The sequence below is a fragment of the Amblyomma americanum genome, chromosome 5 (assembly GCF_052857255.1).
Source record: "Amblyomma americanum isolate KBUSLIRL-KWMA chromosome 5, ASM5285725v1, whole genome shotgun sequence".
NCBI lineage: Eukaryota > Metazoa > Arthropoda > Arachnida > Ixodida > Ixodidae > Amblyomma > Amblyomma americanum.
Window position 1 is genome coordinate 8,784,440 of NC_135501.1, and position 25,615 is coordinate 8,810,054.

Below are 25,615 nucleotides of genomic sequence, written 5' to 3' on the forward strand. Positions count from 1 at the left end.
AAGCACAGGGACGGGCGCTGACTATCAACTGAGTTGATAGTCAGCGCTGACTATCAACTGAGTTGATAGTCAGCGCCCGTCCCTGTGCTTCCATGTTTGACTTCTGTCCTGTTCTTAGCGCTGTTCCCACCATGATGGAACAGGCGGATGCAGCATCAGCTGCATGGGAGTACGACGCCCACTATTTAATGAAAGCCATTCATGCAAATCGCCTTATAGTGCGCGATTTTCAACCCAAGATGTCAGTGCTTAATCTTCGTTCAAGTTCACTTAAATACGTTGCGCCATTAATTATAATGGCCAATCCATACTGTTACTGGTTCTTCTAATACTCGCTTCTCAAAGCTTAGTTTTTCACTACTAATTAATTAATGCAGGAGTTATAATTGAGTTCCATGTCGCTCCTGCCTAGAAATGACTTCAGTAAAGCTTTGTAGGGGACTAGTTGGTTGTACATACTGAGACTGCATGGGGAGCGCTACAATCAAGACAAGGAGACAACACCACATAAGAACACCACGAGACACGAGCGCAAACTTTCAGCTGAGTTCATTTTCGACATGGCGCATATTTATACGCATCTAATCATGGGACACACAAACATAAAAGCGTTAGAGTCAGCCAATATATCAAAGCAATCACCTACACCATGCGAGATGTAAACTATCCTCGCAAGTCATGAATTTCACACATGACCGGCTAAAAACAAATTTTATTTTTTTGTTAAAACCACAGACGGGTCGCTAACGAACCCAGCACCTTCGTTTTCTGAAGCCATGCAAAATGCTTCCTGGTGAGGTCTTGTTGCAGAAGGACGGGATACGCATTGGCTCTAACATCGCACCAGTACTGCGCAACATTTTTCTAGCCAGAGGCGACCATGCCCTACGTGACACACTGTTTCCGCTTGGCATCAAGGCGTGCTACAGGTACGTTGATCTTCTGATATGTGCCGAAGTGGGATGTACAATGAATGATTTGGTGGGAAAAAACGCTGATAGAATTCCGGCTAGCTCATCCAGGACTCGCATTCACATATGAAACCCCCTCGGACAACCGCCTACAATTTTTAGCCATTGAAATCGGCCCCCACGTTTGCTGGCAGTACAGAACAAGGAGCGAAAAGGGCTTGCTTCCTTACGACTTCGCGCACTGTAAGCTGATAAAGCGGAACGTAGCTGATGCATGTTTCAAGCATGCGCTAAAAAAGTCTTGCCATCACAAGATGCATGACAGCGTTAACTTACAGGCTGCAAGACTGAAGGCTGCTGGATACCCAAAACTATTGCTGGTCTCGGTCGCGGAAAAAGTTTTGAAGACATTGATTAAGGGGAAGCCTGCAAATGCGAACGAAAAAGATAAGAGACCTGTTGTTTTGCCATATGTGCATGTAAACTGGCAAAAAAGTATAGAGTTCCCGTTGTATTTTCCGCGCCTCAGAAACTCGAAAGCATGTGTGCAAAAATCAATTCCGGCCAAGAAGAATAGCACGACGCATGGTCTTGTGCCGTGAGGCATAAGAACACGTTTGTTGCTTGTGTTGAGGGCGTGGTGTATAAAATATCACTGTCTTGCAGCAGGGCCCATGTCGGCCAGAGAGGATGGTGCTTAAACGAGAGGTTGCGGGAGCACAATTACAACAACTCTCTGGTCAGTGCCCCTGGCAACCTCGCAGCACACTACGCTGTGCACAAGTGCGAACCTCTACCGGATAGTACGACGGTTCTTAAATCGAAGGACAAGACCACAAGGGAATTGTGGGAAGCATTTTGCATGGCTTCAGAAAAGGAAGGTGCTGGGTTCCTTAGCTACCCTTCTGTGGTTTTAACAAAAAAAGAAAAATTGTTTTTAGCCGGTCATGTGTGAAATTCATGACTTGCGAGGATAGTTTAAATCTCGCATGGTGTAGTTGATTGCTTTGATATATTGGCTGGCTCTAACGCTTTTATGTTTGTGTGTCCCATGATTAGATGCGTATAAATATGCGCCATGTCGAAAATGAACTCAGTTGAAAGTTTGCGCTCGTGTCTTGTGGTGTTGTCCCCATGTCTTGATTGTAGCGCTCCCCAGTCTCAGTAGAAATGACTGTTTTTCAAATTTAAATTTAACGTTAACGTAACCACAAGCCAAATAAATGTTATGTTAGAATTATAAAATGCTAATTCTGATGAAGTTAACAACACAATGAACTTCCGCTTTAAGTAAAGCATTCATTTCGGGCTTGGACGTGTACATTCTCAGATGGGACATATTCACTAATAAAATAACAGCTGCCATGTTCACATGATACATATATGCAGAAAACTGCCCCGTTTCCACTTTGCACTGGTGCTCAGGCGATGAAAAGAGTGATTCAAAGGTACCGTGGCGGACGCCTTAATGGTGTCACTGCATGCAGGGACTGCGGCTTTCTGCCAATCTCTGAGGGCTGCTCACGAATAGTGGCCGCCTTACCAAGCGAATAACTGAAACCGTACTTCTGCAGCATCAGCCAGCCCTCTCTCATTCTCGCAGAAAGGGAAGTGCCGTTTCTGTCCGCGTCGGCGATCCTAATTACGTCTCTAATCTGTTTGTCTCTTCGCATAGTTTCATTTATTGCCTTCTTTTTCCCGTTTAATGAGCACTTGCTTTGTAGTATTTTTTTCGCGCTTCCCTTTTCTTTCGCCGCCATAATGACTTATAAATGGCTGCAGTGCGCGCTCGGCTACTGGCGCGAAAGATTCGGGTTGGATCCCGGCCACAGCATTCACATTTATACGGAGGCCAAGTGCTATATAAAGGCACGCGTGTACTGTGCATCCGTCGGCTACGGCGTCCGTCGTAACCCGAGTCACTTGTCCCAATAGCGACTCGGGTTACGAGGTTAAATCCCAGGTTGAACCACATAAATCCGATCCAAACGTTTCACTTCATCTTCTCCAACACCTCCGTTCGTTCCTTTTACTGTTCGTCCACACCCTTCCATTCTTGTTTTACCGACGTTTCATGCTACTTCCGAGTGGTTTCACATCCATTTCATTTAGCCAATCTTCTTTCGCCTCCTCCTCGAGCTTCACTGCTCATCGCTTGTGATTGTTCGTCAAGTTTGCCCACGTTCGCTGGCCGCCTACTTGTTCTGCAGTGCACCTTCCCTGCCCCAGATGGTTTTTTGCTCTATGTGTCTTTGGTTGGCCATGCATCCTCAGGGTGCCCCACTCAGGCGAAATGTTCGCGGTCGGCTGGGTGTGGAGTAGTCTAAGAGTTTTGTAGACCTTTTTTGCATATGTTTATGTCTCCGAGGGACGCGCGTACCCGCTTTTATTATCCCAACTAGTGTTCCTGTATATAGACGCTTTACGGCGTCGTATCATGGGGGCTGCCATCTTTGGTCACGTGAGCACGCCGCCATTGCACGCCTCCTGACTGCTCCGAGCGCGCCTCGTCGCGACGGCTGCCGCGTCTGATGGTTCGGTTCCAACAGGCTGTGTTTCGGCTGATACGGTTGTAAAATAGTGGGAAGGAGACAGTATGGTTTGGCCAAAGATTCGAAGGACACGTGAGAACTCTAATTTGATCTCTTGTGGCCTTGAAAACGGTGTCCGGTTTCATAGCCAGCCAATGGATGGATTTCCTGATACTTGTCTTTGCGTCCGCAGAAGGCTTTGCTGAATGTTTTTTTTATTGTTATTATCTTAAACGGCAAGGTTTAATGCTTCTGCGGCAGCGCAGGTCGTTGTAGTATTCTGTACATGCACGCAGACACCGCTCTAAAACGCTCGCATGCACATCGTACGCATTTGTTTGCAACCTGTTAACGGTGCTTAGGAAACCGAAAATATTTTCTATTGGTTTGTTAAGCACACAAAGGTGACAAAAATAAATAGACACACAAATGTTAACTACCATGTATAGCAGTACCATTCATCAAGCAGCCTTCACAATCTGGCGCGCAATCGTTTCGAAGGATTCCGCGATATAATTGTTATAACGCGCACAGCAACGCATTCACACTACACGAAGTTCATAATTATGTCAGTCTCACATATGAAATTGCGGTACGCTCCACTCTCGATATGCAGACATGAAAATGCTCGAGGTCTCGTTGGTGGTAAGTAATCAGCTTCTCTCTGAGCGCTGGCCTGCGGGGTAACTTTTAGTGGCTGTCTCGCATGGACCGCGAGGAAGTGGCAATCATCCAGCCCAGCAGCCGTAACGCAAATGCTGTATTCCGAATCTGGTCCACGAAAAGCGCTCTACTTGGAGCGAAGTTCAAGAGTAGCACCAAGACGGCATACAATACACGGACGGTAAGCGTTGTCCGTTCGTACGGCTGTGCAGCGCACGATCTACAGTAGCGGCATGTAGGAGCATAAGTCGTCCTTCTTTTCCGCACCTGATCTGGCCTCCGGCGCTGCTGTTACTACAATTGCCGAACACCTCAACTTACGAGCAATGCGGCCTCACTACACACGTAGGCGCAACTGCACAGCAACTGAAAGCACGAAGTGACGGTTTCGGTGGCGGAACACTTTGATCATGAAGCAATGTTGCGCACTTACCCTCGCAGATTTTCCAAGATCGTAACCTTTCTTTCTATATTGGCCATCTAGCACTGGCGGACGTGTTTGTCGCTTTCGCCCGTTCGGAAATGATGCATGGCAAACGGGCGCGAACAGGGGCAGTACTTCCTTGTGCAGTTCGGTTCCGTGAGGCTCGCAAACGATCGCATCCTGCACCTTTAACTCTCTGTCGCAATTCTTGCAATCCACAATAAAGCACGTATTTCCTCTGCCTTTCCCCATCTTCGCAGAAAGAACACTTCGGCAGCCACCCGCGATATTTCCATTACTGCATCGAGGCGTACACTCCGGCGACTTACGAGGTCCGTAATGGCGCCGTGTTCCGAGCGCGTCTGTGGCGCCATCTGGTCTCAAACGGAAGAACTGCGCGCTGTAAACGGTCTATATGCTCTACAGCAACACTAATACCAACGAGCTTAAAGCGCCACCCTTTCCCAACGACAACGCTCAAACTCGCTGAATGCAACGACGCAGCAACGCAGACGGCCGACTTTTCCCCTCCGGATGGATGGATGGATGGATGGATGGGTGGATGGGTGGGTGGGTGGGTGGGTGGGTGGATGGATGGATGGATGGATGGATGGATGGATGGATGGATGGATGGATGGGTGGGTGGGTGGGTGGGTGGGTGAATGGGTGGATGGGTGGGTGGATGGGTGGATGGATGGATGGGTGGATGGGTGGACGGACGGATGGATGGATGGATGGATGGATGGATGGATGGATGGATGGACGGATGGATGGATGGATACGGCAGTGGCTCAAGCCACCTAGCCATGACTTATGAAATTTTACTCTTGTCTTGATTTTAGCCACCAATCAGATAACCTTCGCTTGGTTACTTCTACCCGGTTAAGAGCTACTTTTCCTTCACTGTCCTTAAACCGCAATGCTCTGGATAAATCAGCCCCGCTGCTTTCCACTGTAGGGTGAAGCCCTTTACAGAAAAGTATCAAGTGTTCAGCCGTTTAATTCCTCCTCCTCTCCGCACGCAACGCACAACGTGTCTGTCTCGTGGTACCTGACTCTAAATGTCTTAGTCCGCAAAACTCCCGTCCTGGCCTCAAACAACAAATAGCTTCCCCTACAATTATCATAGATATTTTCTTTGGCATTTTCCTGCTTAAAAATACTGTATGTTCCCAGTGCTGATTTCGTCAGCATCCCTGTTTTCCACAGAGCTCTCTCTGTTTCTTTAACCTTTTTCTTAACCGATAATTGCTGATTTGCCCCCTTACTGCTGTCTAGATATTCTCGGCTCCTGCATTCGACGGCAGCGCTGCGCGCGGCGAACCGCTTTTTTTTTTCCTTCAGCGCCTCCCATCGAAACCCGCTTCGCTCTTGCCACTACAACCCCATCTAGAACACTGTAACACTGGGCTAGGGTCCGCGTCGTACTGTATTACGCCGCTAGCCAGCCACAAAAGTAAACGAAATCAGCTTTTGAATGTTTGACTTTATTAAATAAGCCAAGTATAAAAATTCTAGAGCTTATAACTTTCTTGTGATTATCTTCTTCTTTAGGTGGCAAGAGAAGTCTTAGCAATAGACTATTTTTTTTGTCGTGGAGGAATTTCGTGCGGCGGTCTTGAATGTGGGCGGAGCTTCATTGCAGACTTAAGTTGTATCAGACTATAGAAAATAAAATAAATCAGTCTCGAAACTATAAGGACAAAGGTTGTACGTAACAAAACAAGCACGAAAATATCGTGATAATGTAAGTATTATTTCACAACTGAATTATGTTATTGAAAAATACAGTTTTGCACATCCCAAGGAAGGAGCAAGACAATAAGAAAAAAGTGGGGACGTACGGAGCGAGCTTTTATTGTCACTCGCAAGTATGGCGGCCACTCCTCAAAAGACGAAGATGCGGGATGATGTTGAATATTTACAGATGAAGACGAATGTTGCGCACTATGCTTACAAAAGCAAGAAATACAAGGAAGCTAATAAATTCATAATATACTTATAAAAATTAGATTTGCAGACGTTAATATAAAAAATGAGAAAACCTTGCACTTGCAGTAGATGCAAGGTTAGTCAAGCTCTTTTCTGCACCATTTAATCAAGGGCTGACTGAGAGCTAGAACTGACAGAATTTTCATGCTATATAGGATGCTTCGATTTCAAGGCTGCACTAATGACTGTCTGGTGAAATGCTTGCTGCAAAGAAGATTGGTTGAAAATTTGCATTTGGACAATGCACTGACATAAGTGATGGCCTGAAAGCTGACAGTGATATATTATGTTCAGATATTACTACTTCAGATTACATATTACTTTCAGATTAAAGCAATGACATGTATCACTAACATATTACGTTAACCACATTGTCACGGATCTCCCCGGAGAACACTCGCACCGAAAGAATGGACTAGGCGACGGGTGTACCCACACAAACGCACATTTAATATACCCTACGTGGCACACACACTAGAACACGAAACTAACAAAACCAGGGACTCCGGAACAGGGGGGGCAGGGGGGGCGGTCGCCCCCCCAACATTTATCCAGGGGGGGGGGGCGCCGCCCCCCCCTCCTCACTTTCCGACCGCTTACGCTGAAATCGAATTTTCGATAAGTGCTGAAGTTCTAGTGCTTTATAATTTTAAAGAATATTGACATAGTACAGAGATGGCCAACAAACAAACAAATATCATTCAGCACACACAAATGCCAAATTCCCATCATAGGAAACAAATGTAACCTTCCTCCCCCCCCCCCCCCGAAAAAAAACAATATATCCTCGATATATTGAAAAAGTTAAATATACTAAACTCTCCTTTCCTATCTCACAACGAATCCAAGAAAAAATCTCAACACTAACAATTAACCTCAGCCGATTCACAGGACACACTTGAGGTATGGCACCAAAACACCTAAAGGACGTTTACACCAGGGCGACTGAACGCTTCATTCTGTACTCCAAGTCTGGTACAAACAAACATCACAAGTGCGCAGGAAACTACAAACTATCCAACGCTTCCCTCAGAATCACCAAAGCCTTCAGAATAACACCTAACATAGCCCTCCCAATATTTGCAAACGTACCCACCATTCACAATATTCGAAAGATAAAACGCACTTTTCAACGCCCTTAATAACAACCCTTCCTTTACAAACGACACCCTCACTATCCCCCCTTCAGTCATCACCACGAAAACGGACCTCCACCTCACCCACCCAACGCAACGCATCAAAATCAACTACTCTTCCGGGCCCCTTACACCATCAGACCTGCATATTTACACCGACGGATAGAAAACAGAGGCATGCTGTGGCCCAGCATATAACGTTCTCACAAAAAAAGAATCGAATCACACAGTATAAACTATTTAAACTTTCTGAATACAGCTCTAACTTTGAGGCCGAGGCTGTGGCCATCATCAAAGCCATTGAATACACAAAAGCCACCGCTTCCCAATCAAAACACCATCCTCGCCGACAGCCTCTCAACACTAAAAGGGGCATTTGAAAAGGGGCAATCGTGCCAGGGGCTTCTGAACTCGGGGCTTTTGAAAACGGGGCAAATGCAGCGGGGCATTCGGCGCGGGGCATTTGACACGGGGCTTCTGACATCGGGTGCTTTCGTGCACCACCCGGTGGAAATATCAAGTGCAGAGATACGTTTACTGCAGCAGCAGCACTGCGGGCAATGTTTAAAAGAAAGATACATGTATCAATTTAAAATAGAAACCAAGGCATTTATTAAAAGGGAAATTTTTCTTGAATAATGCAAAAAATAACAAAGAACCATAGTGCCAGGTATATCAAACATAATGCATCGAGCAAATAGGAATTATTAAAACAAATATCAAGTACAAACAGTTGAAAGAAGGTGAAGTCTAATAATACTTTTAAAGGAACGAATAGTTTTAAAATCCTGAGATAAGGTGTAATGAACGGGAGTTTGATTAAAAACTGAGGGAGTATGAGTCTGAGTATCAGTATGAGGGCGTGTGAGTCTGAGGGAGTATGCGTCATGTTTAATGAATTTTGTATTGAAATAATTCAAGTTTGACTTTATTTCTTTGGAAACAAACACAGCAGTTCGAAGTAAAATTATGTCTTCTAAACGAAGTATTTTGGAATCTACTAAGTAATGCAACGTGTGATCTTCAGTTCTTAAACACTAAATGGCACGAATCGCCCTTTTTTTTTACAAAAAGGAATGAAGTAGTATTCTGTTTTGTCGTGGTGCACCAAACTAACAAACAATACTGGAGTCGAGATTCTATAAGCAAATAGTACAGGAATGTTTTAAGCCAGACAGGTAAAAGATTTCTATATTTGTTGATGATACCGAAGGACCTTGAGAGGCTATTTTAAGTTCGCTACGTGGGCATTGGAATGCACGTGGCGCCAGTTTTTGCGGGCGCCAGGCGACGCGCTTTAGGGCCGTTGTACGATCGTTTCGGAGCGCCTTCCGCCTCGTCCGCTTCGCGAGCGGCCCGCCAGTTTTCGGCCGCCAGGCGGACGTGAGGCGGAAGGGTGTTGTACGATCACTTTGGCGCTTGCGGGCGAGGCGGATGGTCCCAGCTTTCCGATTGGCGCGCCCGGCAGTGCCTGTCGTCTAATCACGTGCGGCGGTACAGGCATGCATGCTTGTAGAAAAACACGCAGATATCTTGCAGTAGGGATAGCCCGTATTAATTGCGGCGTAATCGAGACATCCGTTCCGTCAACGCTTTTTTTTTTTGCCGCAGGATTTTCGTCGAAGGTACAATCGTGGTCGGCTGTGATATGTGTGGGAAACGACATGTAGACCATTTATATCCAAGACACCAAAAAATATCGCGATCGCGAACTCTTCCTCGTTTGATCGCGATGTTTTCACAACGGTCGACGATTTGCGAAAATAACAGAAGGCTGCCCCCTCTGAAAGTTAGGCAACCCTCAGGATTTCAGAACAACGACGCAATTCTTATTGCGAATACTCCATATATATGGTCAGGCCACAGTACAGGCTGCTATCAACCGACCGTAATTATAACCGGGATAATCACGTTTTTCAAATAGTTCAGATTACATACTTAATATTTTAGTCAGTTATTCAAAATTGCACACTGCAGTGTTAATGCACTGCTGACAGAGAAAAAAATAATGGCACTTGCAGCCTTTCCTAAGAGGCCTGTCACACTAGTTCGACACGACGCCGATGCAGACACGACAACGACGATTGGCCGACCGGGTCAGCACACCGTGTCTGTGGCAGACCAACCTGTCACAATAGGCCGACAACGACACCAACGCGTCCGACGACCAGATGTCTTCGTAGTGTGACGTGCTTTGACGCCCGCGACGCCGACAAACCCAGACTGCCGACCGTGTCGACGCGAGATCGGTCGCCGAGCTAAAACATTCACCAGACACGAACACGATTCCGCTCTAGTGCTGTTTGTTTAAGTTCATAACAAGCTCTGGGATAGATGAATGTTCAAAAAGTATCATTATTGAGGATCGTTGGCCAATGCGAAGGTGCTGGTTGATGTGATAACTACGATACAAGCAAATTTCAGCCGCCAGCTGCTGCTGCTGCTTCGTGTGGCTCGCCTGACGTATGCTAGATCCGCTGCTGAAGGCGTCGCGGAAATCGAGCATAACTTTTTTTATTATGGGACAGGTTGGCAGTAAAGGGGTGACTAGAGAAGTTTCTTTATTACGGCGCTGGCTAGTTCCAAAGCGCCCTGAGCTGCGGCATCGATGCGAAACCAGCTAGGCTTAGCGACGAGCACGGCAGCCGGGAAGCAGCGCAGTTCGTCGCACTGGAGCTGCCGCAGGCGGCGTCGTTGACGAAAGCGCGGCTGTTTTGCAGGCATGCTGTCGTTGCTTGAATATAGCAGGCGGCCTTTCTGATAGCATGGCTGTTTTGTCTTTTTTGGTGCGAACGTGAAGTAAACCGAGCCTGCTCGCCGGCAGGCCAGCCTGGATACCGTACGCCGCCGTAATAAAAATCAGCTTAAGATTGTTTTTGACGTAAGCAATAAACGCTCAGACAGAGAAATGTGCCAAATGTATCATTCCTGAGGATCGTTGATCAACACCGAGTTGCTGGTAAAAGCAACAACTCTGATAGGAGCAAAATGTCTCGCCAGAATCGCCTCGCAAGCTGCCGCTGGCCCGCCGTTGCGGTCCGGCTCGCCTTTCGCCCGCAGCGGTCCGCTGGCTCCGCAGCCGAAGGTGTCGCGGAAATTGACCATAACTTTAGTTTGTGGTAAGATTATACTGCTAACAGGAAAGCGATATTAAGAGATATTATAGCGCAGGCTACTCGCGAAGCGGCGTGTGCTGCGCCAGGCAGCAGCGCAGTTCGTCGCCTGGCGCGACCGCAGGCGGTGCCGTTGCCGAAATCTCGCTACTAGCGCAAGCATGCTTTGTCGCTGCTCGTGTATAGCAGGCGGTCTTTCTGATAATATTTCTATTTTGTCTTTTATGGTGCGAACTTCAACACCAAGCCAAGCAGTAATCAGACCGCTGCGAGTGGCAAAGCGTACGCTTTGAGCTCGAGTGCTTGAGTCGAGCGGCGCAGCGATGCTTGCTGCTCCGTGTGTCCCTGCTTGCAGTGGGGCTACAATTCGCAAGCAGCGACCGGTGCAGCGCGCCGGCCGAGTTTTCGCACATGGGTCGCCTGCTTTTTAGTTCTATCGTCACACTGCTGAGTGTTTCTTATCAGCACCTCTGAAAACCGCGGATTGCTCTGTTTTCCATGGTGTCGTGGGTACTGCGTGGGTATAGCAGTAGTTTCGCATTCCAGAGGTTCCTAGTTCGAATCCACTTGGTCGGGAATTTTTTCTTCTTTTTATTATTTTAGTTTTAAATAATCTCTCCTGTCTGTTTACCCGCAAGCGACTGGATTTATTTTTCTAGCCATGCCTTTCTGACCCAGCAATAAGTGCCGCTCAGTACTGGGCTGCACTCAATATAGGTTCATATAATCACGAGTGTTAAAAGTTTGTTTTACTATGGTGAGATTTATTTAAAACAGTTAAAAATGAAGCGTCCAGGCCCATGAATTTCGCATAGCAGGAAATGACAAAAGAAGAGTGAGAACGAGAAAGGGCCAAGTCGGCGGGAGGTCTCACACGTCTCGCTAGTGTGACATGGGAGTTGGCGAACCATCGGCCAACTGCCGTCTTGTGGGAGACGTGGCGCCGACGCCGACAGTCGACCGACTGTTTTCGTCGGCGCAGTGTGACAGAGAGCCAAACATCACGACGACATGGTTTTGGCAGACCGAATCGGCCGGCTGTTGGCCTGTCTTTTGCACAGTTGTCTTTTTAATATGTAAACAAACCCCCCACCCCCAACTACGTATACAGCGAGCTCACTGCTAATGCAAAAGACATGCTTATCTGTTCAATATATAAGTTGTGTGTGTCTGAATTGTGTATGCATTAAAAATTCACATTTTAGCACACTGCAGTCAAACACAAATGCACATAAGAAATTATGACTTCTCCAGTTGTTTGGAACAGGTAAAATCAGTTCTAATTAAAGCAGTTCTACATTTTACAGAACAGTGACAATGTAACAATAGTGACTTATTTTTGTTGTTTTTCAGTCCATTATTAAAGCCAAAATAGAAATAGCACTGTGTGGCTGCAAAGGGGCTTAGACATGCATCACTTGGTTGTAGTGCAAGGCGCTTTGTTCTCCACAGAGACAGCGGGCCGTCAGGTAGTCCTTTAGCACATCTTCATGAGCTGATATTGCCGTTGCACAAGTCAGACTACAGAATTGAAAACAAGTATGGGAAGTTCTGCTGAAGGCCATGTCATTGTTGCCATGTACAAAATAAGCTGGCATATACTTTGTTCAACTCCAAAGCATTCTCAAATGTCGCTGTGAGTGGAAAACAATATGGGTGCCTTTGTATTGCATAAAAGTCTACACATGTCTTTCTATTACTATAAACATAATGAGATGTGGGAGCCAGTAAAGTGGATTACAGGTAGAGGAAATGCAAGAACCAATTTGGAGGGCTTACATTGCAATGGCTCCTGGCTTAGGCTGGGAAAGAATACTTTGAACAGTCAGGGAAACAGGATACAATGACCCTATAATCTGCTTATCTCGCGCAAACACCAACATCTCAAGAAGAATTTGTAAACTTGGATTTCCAGTATGAAGTCTATGATGTTGCACAATAAAATGAAATAAAAATTGAGCCATTTAAGTATGTGACAGGCATATATGCGTATGTTCTCTGATACAACTTTTAAGCAATGTTTAAGAGTTATTTTCACTCATTAGTAAAATGTAGACTGATTGAATGTAAAGGTGATCAGTTCACAATCTAGCTAGCAAAAGTGAGCATTGCTCACTGTTAACTGATGTTTATACAACTCAACATGTGTTGAATTTTAAAAAGTGTGCTATTAATTGCTGACTGTCAACATTTTCAGCAAAATATATCTATTTCACTGCAAGTCTGGTTTTGAAAGAATGAAATTAATTGAGGCATCGATAGGCATCAGAAACTTGGAAAAGACCAATTTGAAGTTAGGCCGAAGAAAGCCGAAGAAAAAACAGAAAAGCAGTGATGACTTTTGTCTTTACTGGTGTCTCTTTGCTGCAAATTGAAGTTGACGGCTTTTGTGTTCAAGATGAACCAACAGCCCTGTTAACACTATCCTGAATATATAAAAGTCACATGCATAAACATGCATTCGTAGCATTCTCACTGAGCCATGTTATGAAGGCGGTGTGTTGCTTAGCTGAAGAGACTATAAGAGAGAAACCAAGAAAAATCTGACCTAGACAGGCACAATAATGCATGCTTAGCTTTTGAGTGCACACGTTCAGTTGGTTAGACCTAGCTTTTGAACAATGTGCAAGTAAGCGTAAATGCAACTGTATGCCGTCCAACAAAAGTATTGTGTAAATGTGCCCCAATATTACTTGAAATAGATTGTGAGGAAAGTTCTTACGCGTAAGAGAACATTGCATTGGCTTGCCGAGCTGAGCAAGCGACTAAGCACTTCATTAGAACAATTTATTTTAACATTTATTATACCTAAATAGTACTAAATGACAATACTTGAGTGGTCAGCTTTGTGTAGAAGTAATCAACCATTAGAATCCAAGCACAGCCATACAGCTACAAAGGAAAGCTTTGTAGCTCTTCTTTATGGCCTTATGACTGCACTTGGGTGGACATTAATGAATATTTACTCCCCTATTGCAAATATTCTCTGCCTTGGGGAAATCACTTTGATCAGTGGATGGACATTTGCTGGGTGGATTTCTGCAGTGACCAGCTCAAAGGACAAGAGGCTAGTAAGCCTTGTGAGGTGGAAGGCCATTCCAGCCTTTAGAGGCAAAAACAAAAATCAATCTTGAAATGCAGTGGCATGAGCTAACTGAGGCACAACAGTACTTGTGCGGCTAGTGCAGAAGGAAAGATGAGTCAGAACAGATTAGTTGGTTATGTGATGGTGAAGAGTTAAAAAAAACCCTGCAGTTTCTGCCCGACATGAAGAAATTTGAAGATACACCTTTGGTGCTGTGAAACTGGAGCTTCAACAATAGTCTGAGCAAATAAAACAAGGGCTCAGGTCTGAACTCATTCTAGGATTTTAGTTAAGTTCGGTTTGTGCCATGTGCCAGATGGTGCCACACAGGGGATCTGAACGCAAGTAACTTGGAAGACGGCGATGCTAAGTACATGTTATGGTGTAAATATCCTAGGCTGTGGGAGGGCGTACAAGCATTATGAGGTGAGACCATGCTACATTGCGAGCCATGTGAACGGCTGAGTATTTCAACCAGTATCCAGTGAAAATACCTTTCTCGGTAAGCCCTTATAAGTAGGCAAAATGTAGTTTTGCTGACAATAAAAAAAGACGTGAGCACATTCTTAGTAACATTAGCAAACAGGCCATTCCAGAGCATGCAAAATGTCGTTTTGGAGAACTAAAACATGGGTATTTATTGCAAGATGGCAGACTCCTTTATATAGCCATCAGTGAAGGCATGTAACAAAACACTGAAGGGAAAGCCATAATGTAGGCAGTAAAAAGCTGAGGCTCAAGGGCAATGCCTTGGGGGGACATCCAAGACTGCAGGAAAAGGCAGGATGCTTAAGGATTGGCAAGGGAAATCTGCCGACGGCTGGCTTGGATCTAGTTTAGAGCTATTGGATACAGGTTAAAGCACGACAAAAAAAGCCATACATAAATAAGGGAATCACATGCTTTTTCAAAGCCAAGAAGAAAAGCATCGAGGGGGATATTGCAGTCAAAGTGCATGTCGTGAAGAACAAGAGCAAGTTGGCTATTGCAGGAATGTTTTCTAAAAGCTTGCCAATTTGGATGAAACAACTTAATGGGCCAAAACAATCTAGCAGGGCAAGAGTACAAAATGTGTTTGGTGATTTGCAGCACATGACAATGGCATATACAGGGCCATAGGTGCTGGGTAATGATGGGTAAGAAACATAGAGGGGCCAAGCTATGATGAGGCAGGAAGCTATCTGCACAGTATGCACTAGATATGCGTACACCGTGCTTCCTGTCCCGTTGATGTTTGCTACAAATTTCACAAAACTTGGTACGGGTGTACTGTCGGGTGAACCGGCAGTAAGTTTGCATATTGAAACTGCGCTAAGGGAGGAGGACAACAGAGCAAGAATTGTTACTATGTGTAGTGGTGCTGTTTTCCGTCGACTTTGTTCCTAACATACCTTTACCAGCTCTACAGGGCTCATTTTGCAGTCTGCTGTTTTAAGTGGTGTCAGGTAAAGCCAATCGCTATTCTTCAACCAACAAACTGCTGTGCCATACAACACATCCTTCTAATCATCTTCATAAGTTGCAAGATAAATGTACTTCTTTAGTCTCATATTCAAAATAACACAGATTAATTGCTTGTGTCATCATCAGAACTAAAAAAAATTAACCATACTTTCACATATACAGCCATTCCTCATTAGTGCAGTCCTCGTTAATATGGACTCATACTATTAACAGTGTTTCTGGGGAAAAAACTTTTTTCAGTGCACTTACGCTTTGCTAACATAGAAACTTGCTGATCATAGTGGACAGAGTGAAAATGCGTACGGCCCATTGTTGCATATGTTCTTGTCCCATTAATGTGCAGAGGGGAAAGACTTAAAATTTTAGATTTGAGCAGATAAATCGAACGCTGCCTGAATCATATACCTATCTTGCACACTGGAATTGCCATCACAATGCTTGCCCCACTGTCTGCACAGACTGTTATGCTAACCCGTGGACTGCCAGGCACACTGACTTCTAACCAGCTCACACACTTTCTGGTTGCCAAAGAGCTTCTCTTTCTAGTGTAAAAATCACTGTCAGGGCTCGGCGAATCACATCCTGGTTTGGATTCCTCATTGCACAAAATGAAATAACCTGCTTAAAATTAAAACAACAGAATCGCTTGCTTATATTATAACCTCACGTATGCCTACCCACAGCCCGCAATTCTAGGTTAGCACTTTTTATACTGAGTACACCGCAGAAGAAAAGAAAAATGCAACACTCCTGATTCAGGCATGCGCAGCGGGCAAGAACAGAACTAGGCACCGGTGCAAAGAAGGGAATCTGCTAATGCAAGCAGCAACAGCTATTTCATTCAAGTAAAGGAATGGGTTCAAATTAAATGTGGTCTTTGCCTTGGCAGGTCAGTGGTTCCATTGATACTACAGGACTCTCAGAAACAGGGCAACATCGGTATTGCAGAACCAACCACCATGCAACAATGCTTAGCACATTTCAAAGAACTGAAATAAGCTTTGTTACTGTAGCTTTGAATCTGTGCAGGAATGGTACTGTCGTGACCACACAAATGTGAAAGGATAAGTGGGCCAGACAACCTAGCCGATCACTAGGGAAGGTGCAAATATGCGTCTATATCTCAGCAAATAAACTTTTGTTAGTGTAAAATGTAAGGAGGATTAAGGAAATCTTGGAAGCGTTCTACACTGTCGATACACAGCTGATTGTGCTCGCCATCGCCGTCACTCAGCAGACAAGTAATCATGTCCGTAGCACGCAGTCACAGGCAAATGAAGGTAGCAAGGTGCATGTGCATTCTGACATCGCCTTCTCAAGGCTTCGAAACTGTGTTGTTAAACAAACTGGTGCGGCTGTCCCAGGGAGTGCTGGTGAATAACCACTTAACACCAGCAAAGCAGAGTTCACGAGCTGCTCTGCAACAATAGCATTGTGCACACATCCACTTTCGTACCGCTGATCTCCTGATCGAAAGGGACCGTGAGTAAAATCAACAACAAAGTGTCACGGTTCATGAGGCGCTTCAAGGTCACCGAATTTTTCTGATTACAGTGGAAACCAAGATCCCACTTCAACTTCACATTTCCAAGAATTTGTCAAAGCAAAAAGGTAAAAAAAGCAATGGGGAAATATTTTCTTAATATATATATATTTTTTTTCAAGACTTGTTATGCACAACTTGCTCTGTGGACAGTTTTTACCCCATAAGTTGCTGCCAGTTATTTTTTTTTTTTGCATAACAGAGTAGAATGCTCATTGAAAAGTAGACTCATGAGTTAACACATATGAGAGATTCTACACTGTGAACTAGCCGTGATTTAAATGCGGCAATGATTCTTGTTCGTAATCGCGTAATACCATGTCACAACCTAAACCGAAATGGCTAGAGGAAGTGTTCAGTCACCCATTCATCGCGCAAATATTTATTGCAGACAAATATCTGCACAGCCGGCAGGAAATAAAAAGAAATGACGCCCCCGAAGATACATCTGCACTGCACACCAATGTTTTCACACAAGTCACACAGTGCCGCCGGCCACTCGTAACCCGAGCACCCATAATCACAAAATGTATTGAATGGAGCGCCAAGACGCAAAAGGATGGCAGCGTTGCTTTTGTCGCCGCGGAAAACAGTCCGGCGGCCGTGCAGCAAAGATCGTGTCACGTCGCACACACGGCAGTACTCGAGCACAGCGCCCACACGAATCGCGATCAAAATGGTAATGGATACGTAGCAGAAATAACGTAGTGTGGTAGCGATCACTGCAACCATCGCAACGAATGCGACTAGCTGCGCAACGCCACGATCATTTCAGCATTCGGAAAGCACAGCGTCCGTCGTGAGCTTTCGCAGGCACACATTTCTCTGCATTGACGTAAAAGCACGCGTTCACTACGCGGACACTTGTCATTATGCTATGCAGCTCATGCACGCACAAGAAATTCACCGTGACTCGCCGCTGTCCGTGATGATCCTCGCAGGAATTACAAACGCTTACAACAACCACAAACAGCTAGAAATAAACACTTCGTGACACCGCCACTGCACAGGCCTTGCATCGGTTTGAAGCGGCGCTCTGTCAACTCCGTCAGCGTAGATGATTACAGAATTCAACTAGTGGAACTATCGCTCGCCACTGCTGAACGCGGCGAAGTTTGCAGTCGCTCTGAACACTGGTAATATCAAGATGTGTACAATATAATATGCTTCGCGACATCGCTGCCACTGCCCAGGCCGCGCTCCCCAGTTCAGTCGACGGATGGCCATCTTGCCCCGGCAGGGCAGAACCGATGTGCATTGCGTGCGGAGAGGAGGAGGAAACAGCTGAACACTTGATACTTTTCTGTAAAGGGCTTCACCTGGCTTCACCCTACAGTGGAAGGCAGCGGGGCTGACTTACCCAAGGCGCCCAAGGCATTGGGGGTTAGGGATAGTGAAGGGAAAGTGGATTTTAAGAGGTTAGAAGTAACCAAGCGAAGGTTATCTGATTGGTGGCTAAAAGCAAGACAGGAGTAAAATTTCACAAGACATGGCTAGGTGGCTTGAGCCACCGCCCGATGTAAAGGGTTCAGCCGTATCCATCCATCCATCCATCCATACTTTCGTTGTGTAGGCAAAAACCGGGAGCTTCCGTATTGGGTGCGCCACACTTGCGTGTTTTCGGGCACAATTCACTGCGTGCCGACAAATTGTGGGGCGATTGGTTGAGCCGCAGTGCAGAAGAAAGGAAGCCGAATAAGTTTCCACACGTTTATTGCAGTCAGATAGGCGCGAAAGCGACGGGCACGGGCCGAGGAGCAGGTCAAGTTCGGCGACGGATCGGCTTCGCGGCTAATTATTACCGCCGAGCTCGTTTCGCCCCTTGGGTTATTATATTGCGTTTCTGAATTCAAATCTAATAAGTTGGTTCGTGTTTCTGAGTTCGCATCATTGCTGTTCGGTCGCGTGGCAAACAGTGCAAAAAATCAAGTAACGCCTGCCACTCGTTCTCAATCTGTCGTGCTCTCAGCATATGTTTAGGCGCGATATTCCGTGTGCTTGGGATCGTAAACTTGAATGTTTGTTTGAAAGTTTATTTCAGGCAGACAGGTACGTACAAGAAAAAAAAGTACACATCTGTCTAAGAAGCTGACAAAAAGGCACGGATGCCTGACGAGTGTCAGCCTCTCAATACACACAACACCTCAGCATAGGGTGTGAAGAGAAAAATAATCTGTTACATGCACTAAAGAGCAGAGGACACCACATTCCCACAGGCGCTCGGGTTTCGCGGTCCTGCAGTTATAGGCTGCGTTCCAATAGTCCCAAGTAGACGGCTACTTAGACGTCTAGCCGGACAGCCGCCATCTTAGGACGCGTTCCATTTCTCGGCGAAGCACTGCTTCGCCGAAGTCCACATCGATGCAGGCTAACTTGCTGTCTAAAGATGGCGGAGCTGATGTACGCGGTTGAGCGAGTCGTGCTCTTGCGGGCGTCGGACTGTACACGGAGTATAGGAAAGGAAAAATGTGAGTCATTCCATTATGTTATTTGGTACGCAAACTTGTGGCTAATTAATCTTCGTGGACGTGCGATTCCTAGCAGTGAATCACGCAGGAGAAAATCGTGCACTTGAGAGCTTTGCTACAGCAGCGGACGCTGTAGGTCTGTTTACGTGATCCGGCATCGTCAGATGCCGGATCTTAATACCTTGATTTTAGAGAATACTCGTCGCTGTCGTTGGTTTCCTCGACGGGCGTTAAGACGGCTGGCGTGACGGTTAACAAATGTGTTCTTCTCTTGCTGTGTTAGTGGCATCAACTCTTTCGCGTGCATTATTTTTTATCTCTACACTCTCAGAACAAATACAAATGTGTTCTTCTCTTGCTGTGTTAGTGGTATCAACTCTTTCGCGTGCATTATTTTTTATCTCTACACTCTCAGAACAAATACACCGGCATGTTGCGAATTGATTTTAGTCTTTGCAGGATTAAAGATCGCTGCTGTATTTAGGTCTCTCGCTGTCTCCGAGTGCCACGTACGGCAGACAGCAGGTTTAATGTCACGTATGTGTTTTCCTGTTGTAGTGTATATTAGCCGTATCGCATTTCGCGCATATTGATTACAGTCTTTCGTATTCTTTCTTATGTTTACAGGGGCGTTTGGACGAGCACGTTCGAGGAGCATGTACAGTTTAGCATCAATAATAAAAGAATAATCGCATATCTCTTTAGCGTCGTCTTTGGAGAGCGGCCCCGTCTGCTACAAGTAGACTAACCGATAGGCACATCCACCAGTCCGGTTTACGCGCAAAGTCATTGCAGAAGAAATGTGTAAACTTGTTGAAAACACGTTTTTAATTATCGTTATTGCTCAGTTTGTGAAAAATAGTAGTACAACTGTTCATAAGCTTTAGTTGCATTATTATGCCGCGAGGCGGCGTGAGCAGTAGACAAGTTCCAATACATGGACATGTAGACTGCTTCCTAGAGGTCACACTAGACGTCTTGTAGACGTCTAGAGTATTGGAACGCAGCGATACCTCCTTGAATCTTGCTGCCAGTGCCCATGGATTAACCTGCTCTACCTACATTGCCGTCCTGTCGCCGCGGTATAGTTTGTGTTGTGTTCGCGTCGCTGACTCCCCAACCCACCCCCACTGGATTACTTGTGTCTTGGCCACCTTGATCTCGCCTCCCACGCCGCATTGTCCCGCACGCGTGGTCTGCTGTACCATGGGTGCGGCGAGCCAGGGCTCCTACCTCAAGACGTCCCCCCTTTCCATCCGGCTCCAAGCAGTCTTATCTCCACACTTAGTCACAAAAAAATAAAACGGGGGTGTAACGAGGATGTAACGCGTATGTTTGAGCGTTCGCTGTGCCATGAGAAGGCGCAGGACAGAAGGCTGCGTTGAACTCATATATATAGTTGCAGCATTTTATTTCATCCCCGGGTTTCTGTTGGCAACGTCGTCAAGGTATGTGGTTTATGCTCGTTTTTTTTTTATTTTCGCCTCGTAGAATTAATTTTTTTTCCGGTTTTGATAACAATTTCAAGATTACTCCGAGGCTCGTGCGAGAGGCAAAGCGAGAGGGAGGTTTCACCCTGCAGAATATCCGTAACCTGAAACCGCGTATCTGTATCGTTCGCCCATATCGTCTTTCCTTTTGGCACCCAGGTCAATGCCCAGGTTGCTCTTTACATGCGTTTGCTTTTTCGTGTGCATATATGCTTTTGTACCCTTTAGAATGGTTGCTTAAGGTGCATCAACTTTCTTCCTGTATTATGTTTTTTATTACTCCATTTTTTTCCAGATTTCTCTGAGCTAGAGAAAATTTTGGCCATTATTATTTGCTGGTGTCGTAGTGCTCTGTACATTGTTGTTAAATGGTGCATACATATGCGTCTCCTGTTTGTATTCATTTAAATGCAAAGAGCACATCTAATAAACTGAAATTACATCTGTATTGCGCTGCTATTTCCTGTTATATGGGCGGGATCGGGCGACTTTTTGAATTATTATTTCCTTCGATAGCGCTTCGATATAGCTCTTCGTGACAGAGAAATTGATTATCTGCGTGCGATGTCTTAATATTTCACCACGTGTACATCTTATGCGTTTTTCATGCTTCTTTCTTTTCCTTCTTATACGAGCGAGATGTATATATTCGACGAACGTGCATTAAAAATCTGGTTGTTATTCAGCGTCATGTCCCGCCTCTCTCTTTGTCTCGTGCTGCGCTGCTCCCGTCACAAGATCATGCACCAACCAGCCCAAATTTTCACCTGCATAAAGCACATTTCATGTAAACAGGTAAGTCTGAATGGCCTAGCCAGCAAGCATTCCCGCGAGTTGACAGATGTATTGCACCAATCAAAACTGCCGTTTGGGCGAGTTGGTGTGACATGATTCGAAAAGACCAGCGCGGAAACAGACAGGGACACGAGAAGAAAAAAACACTGACGACAGGACGAGCGCTGACTAACAACTCTTTATTGTCGAGGAACACCCAGCACAATATATGCCAAAACACCACGTGACAGTCAGGGGGCCAAAGATTACAACCTAATCCACAGTCATCGAGGGGCGGCCAACACATGCTTGAACCAGAAGGAAAGCCCACAAAAAGTGAAAAAAAGGGGGTGAAACTTTACGAAGTGAGCATATCAAAAGTACTTTAACCAGCAAAAACCCAGAAAAAAAACCAGTGCCAAACAACATCGTGACCAAAGGGCGGTGTCAAGAACACTTCAACAACAACAAAGAGCGAGCCTAAAAGGGCCCAAGCAAGCGAAGCAAAAGCAGAGTCAGAAATCTAAAAACAGATAAAACGTCATGCAACCCTACAGATGCCACAAACAACTAAAACCAAATGAAAACAACCTAAAAAGCAAAAACTTGGCAACGACAATAAGGTAAGAGGTAAAAAACAGTCTGCATGTAAAAACACAATCTGGACAATTACCACTTATGAGCCGCACCCTGAGGAGAAGAATGCGCACGGGCTAGCATAGGAAAATTTATGAGCAAACGGGAAGTGGCAGGCGAACACGTAAAATCAGTAATCTTTAGGCATGGTCAAGGAAGCGCATTTCTTTCTCGTGCAGTGAAATTGAGGGCGTGCTTACGCAACTGTCCCCTGCCTTATCAATAAAGTAGGCCTCAATGACCTCCCTTTCTGTTTTGTTTTTTGATGTTGCTGTAACGTAAGCATGTGCCTCAAATTTGGCCCATATGTGCACTTAGATGCCTGAAGTCTGCATGAAAAAGAAGAAATAATTTTATTGAACCATAGCCGAGAAATCTAGCATTAACCTTTTGGGGCTGTCCCTGGGTCGCAAAAATTTTTGGACACGGCTAGTTGTGGGGACATTTTTTGGACGTCTTCGGGAAAAATGAGAACCTCCTGGGGACATTCCAAATGTCCTGATGGGGTATTTCTGGGAGATTTCGAGGAGGTTTTGTGTTTGTTGGGTTACAACTGTCTACGGTGCGCCGTATCGAGCGAACAAATCGTGTAATCTTGCTATGATTGCTTGCGCGGACGCACACGTCATGACGTAGTACACCTCTGGCCATTTCGAATGCGCGTCTACAGCCACTAGCAGCATACGATTACGGAATCGGCTCGCAAAGTCAATATGGACACGTGGCCATGGACGCGTAGGCCACGACCACGGGTGCAATGGCGCCTTGTGTGGCATGTTGCGCTGCTGCAGGCATGGCATGCAGTGTCTCATTCGATTTTCGAGATCTTTGTGCACGGATGGCCACCATATGTAGCTTCAGGCGAGTTCGCTGCTTCGTACGATACCTGGATGTGAGTCCAGGGACGCCGGAGCAGGGGGGGGGGGGGGGGGGGCAAGGGGCGTGGCAAGTATTCTCATGAGGGGGCTCAGCCCCTCCCCCACCTGAATTCCTGTCTTGTTTACATTTTTTTTTTGCTGTAACCTAACTTACGACCTCCGCGCTCCCATGACATCCCCGTAGGAAACTACACGTTGAAGACATCCCCAAGTCTCTGGAACAGGCATAAATTATAGAGTGCTAGCCTTCATTTTGGTTTTCATAGTACGGCAGTTTTGACAATAAAAACACTCTGGCGCATTTACCAATTCGCAGTAGCAGCAGAAACAGGGAGCTGACTTCGCTTTTCCTTTGTTAAAAAGTGGCGAAGTCTATTAACGTGTGCGAAGGGAAGTTTTCCCGGAGTGGCAATCACCGTCGTCTTTGACAGTCGGATGTGTCATCACTCAGCGTGACGCACGAAAAGGGAGTGACCGGTCTTTGTCGTCACGAAGTGGCTGTTCGGCTGTTCCTTGTTCGGGCTAGGGGTACGGAGGGGTGAAGGGGGGAAGTTGGCGCGACGGTGCGGGGTCAGTCTAATTTGTTCAGCAGAAAATTATAAGAAAGTTTAGTATGAGCCCACTTCTGGCGTCACGGGAGCAAAGCCCGTTTCCTTCCATTTCCTGCCTAACCTCTATTGCGGTACTACAGGAGGTTGCCAGCGGTTCCCCCTCTCTCGGGGACATCTCGAAGTCAAGTGGCGATATTCCAGAAGTTACTCAGAAGGGGGAACCCGACTGCCCAAAGAATGCGAGAGTGTCCTCTTGGAACGAGAAATTTTGGTTGGAAAACAAGCCTTGCGGAAAACTTACACATTTTTTCTAAATGGTCCATTATTGTGCAGTAGTTTGTCGCATCGAGGGGACGTCGTGGAAAATCACGTTCAGCGAACTCCTCTCCTGTTCAAAAATTCAGTAGTCAAAATTGGCGGACGAGGAGGCTTTGCGCATGCGCAGGACGTTACAGGAAAAGTGGTCCATTCCAGTGGCTCTATATAAAGAAGCGCTTGGGAAGGGCCTTGGGAGTCGACCTTTAGGGAGCTTGGCGAAAGCTTGCACCGCTAACAAGGAAGACCGGCGCCGTTTGTCAACCTCCGTGGACAGTTCCAGCCTTTTGGGGGGCTTATTCGGTTATGTACCGCTCTATCTGCGCTTACATTATTATAGTTGAGTTTACCTGCTTATGGAACAGAGAATCCATGGTGCTTGTTTTCGTTATTGACATGGCTCCGTCTTATTTTCAGCCAAATATATTCTTTGTGAGAATACAATTCATATTTCAGAAACATTGTTTTGCAGTGCGTGCAAATAACGTAAGGTGTGTTTATCCGCAACTGGAAATATTGAGCTCAGATATCCCGTTTAAAAACCCTTGACAGACATGGTTCGTGCTTTATCGAGCCGTGTGGTGGGGGAAATGAAATCTGGGCAATGTGAAGAAGACCCTCGCCCTCACCATTTATTTTGGTCTTTGGGGATGTTAAAATTTCAATTCAAGGCTTAGAAGTAAGCCATATAGTGAGATGACCATCAACCACAGCTGACCGGTACGACGGTACTGCACAAGGAGTATTTAGCTACAGCCTACCGAATCATAAGTGAAATAAAAGAGCGTTTTGAGCATGGAACAGCTCGTAAAACTATAGAAGACACCTTAACCAGCGCCGCTGGAGGTAGTCGGTATACAGCAGATGAACTAGAGGCGGCTTTGGGAGTGCATGCAGTTGATTTTGACTTGTGCAGACTCTAGGCGCAGTTTATGCTATCATCAACTCTTCTAAACGGTACTGATTCTACCACAAGTCTGGACATTTTGGGGATCCTATAAAGGGAATCGTAAAACATTCGCGAGTTGATGGATCAGGTCGTGAGGTATGTTCAGCTTCTGTTTTCCATGCCAGCGTCTGTCGCTTCTGGGGAACGCTCTTTTAGTGCTCTGCTTAGAATCAAAACGTATTTACGCATCCGAACGACTCAAAAGAAGTTATCGCATCGTTTGATTTTGAATATACACAAAGAAAGAACGGCGCTGCTATGTTTAGACGACTTAGACGCCATTTACTCCCCCCCCCCCCCCCCATAAAAAAAGCCAATTCATTTTTCAATTCGGCTTTCTGAAATTATCTGTAGGGTTTGCGAGTCGTTTGGAACCGGATTTTGTTCCATATCTCCCCTTACATAACACAGTTGTTACATCACCGAAGATATATTAAATATATATACTGTCTTGTGTGAGCGCCTTTATTGTCGTTTTGAAGAAAGCGAGACGTTTGACAAATAAAAAAAATCCTATTACTGTGCGTGCGCGTGTGTCAGAATGGCTATCTATGGGAAGCGACAGTCGCTCGACCACAAACGTAGCCAGGGAGATGTTGCGCTGGTTCAGTGGTTAAGGCGCTTGTCTACTGAGCCGGAGTACCCGGGTTCGAACCCGGCCGCGTTTCGATGGAGGCGAAACGCAAAAGGCT

General features: G+C 45.8%; 2 long non-coding RNA genes across 4 annotated transcripts in view; one reads left to right on the top strand and one right to left on the bottom strand.

The window, feature by feature from the left end:
* The window catches only part of LOC144132273 (uncharacterized), a 68,642-nt gene extending 50,066 nt beyond the window's left edge, over positions 1-18,576 (bottom strand). For all 3 annotated transcript variants that reach the window (XR_013314744.1, XR_013314746.1, XR_013314745.1), the window contains exon 1: positions 18,223-18,576. This is a non-coding gene — a long non-coding RNA (uncharacterized LOC144132273). The remainder of the gene's footprint in view (positions 1-18,222) is intronic.
* A 279-nt stretch (positions 18,577-18,855) lies between these two features.
* On the top strand, positions 18,856-21,511 carry LOC144132274 (uncharacterized). The gene is made up of 2 exons (XR_013314747.1): positions 18,856-19,330; positions 19,958-21,511. It is a non-coding gene; the product is annotated as an uncharacterized LOC144132274 (long non-coding RNA).
* Positions 21,512-25,615: the final 4,104 nt, after the last annotated feature.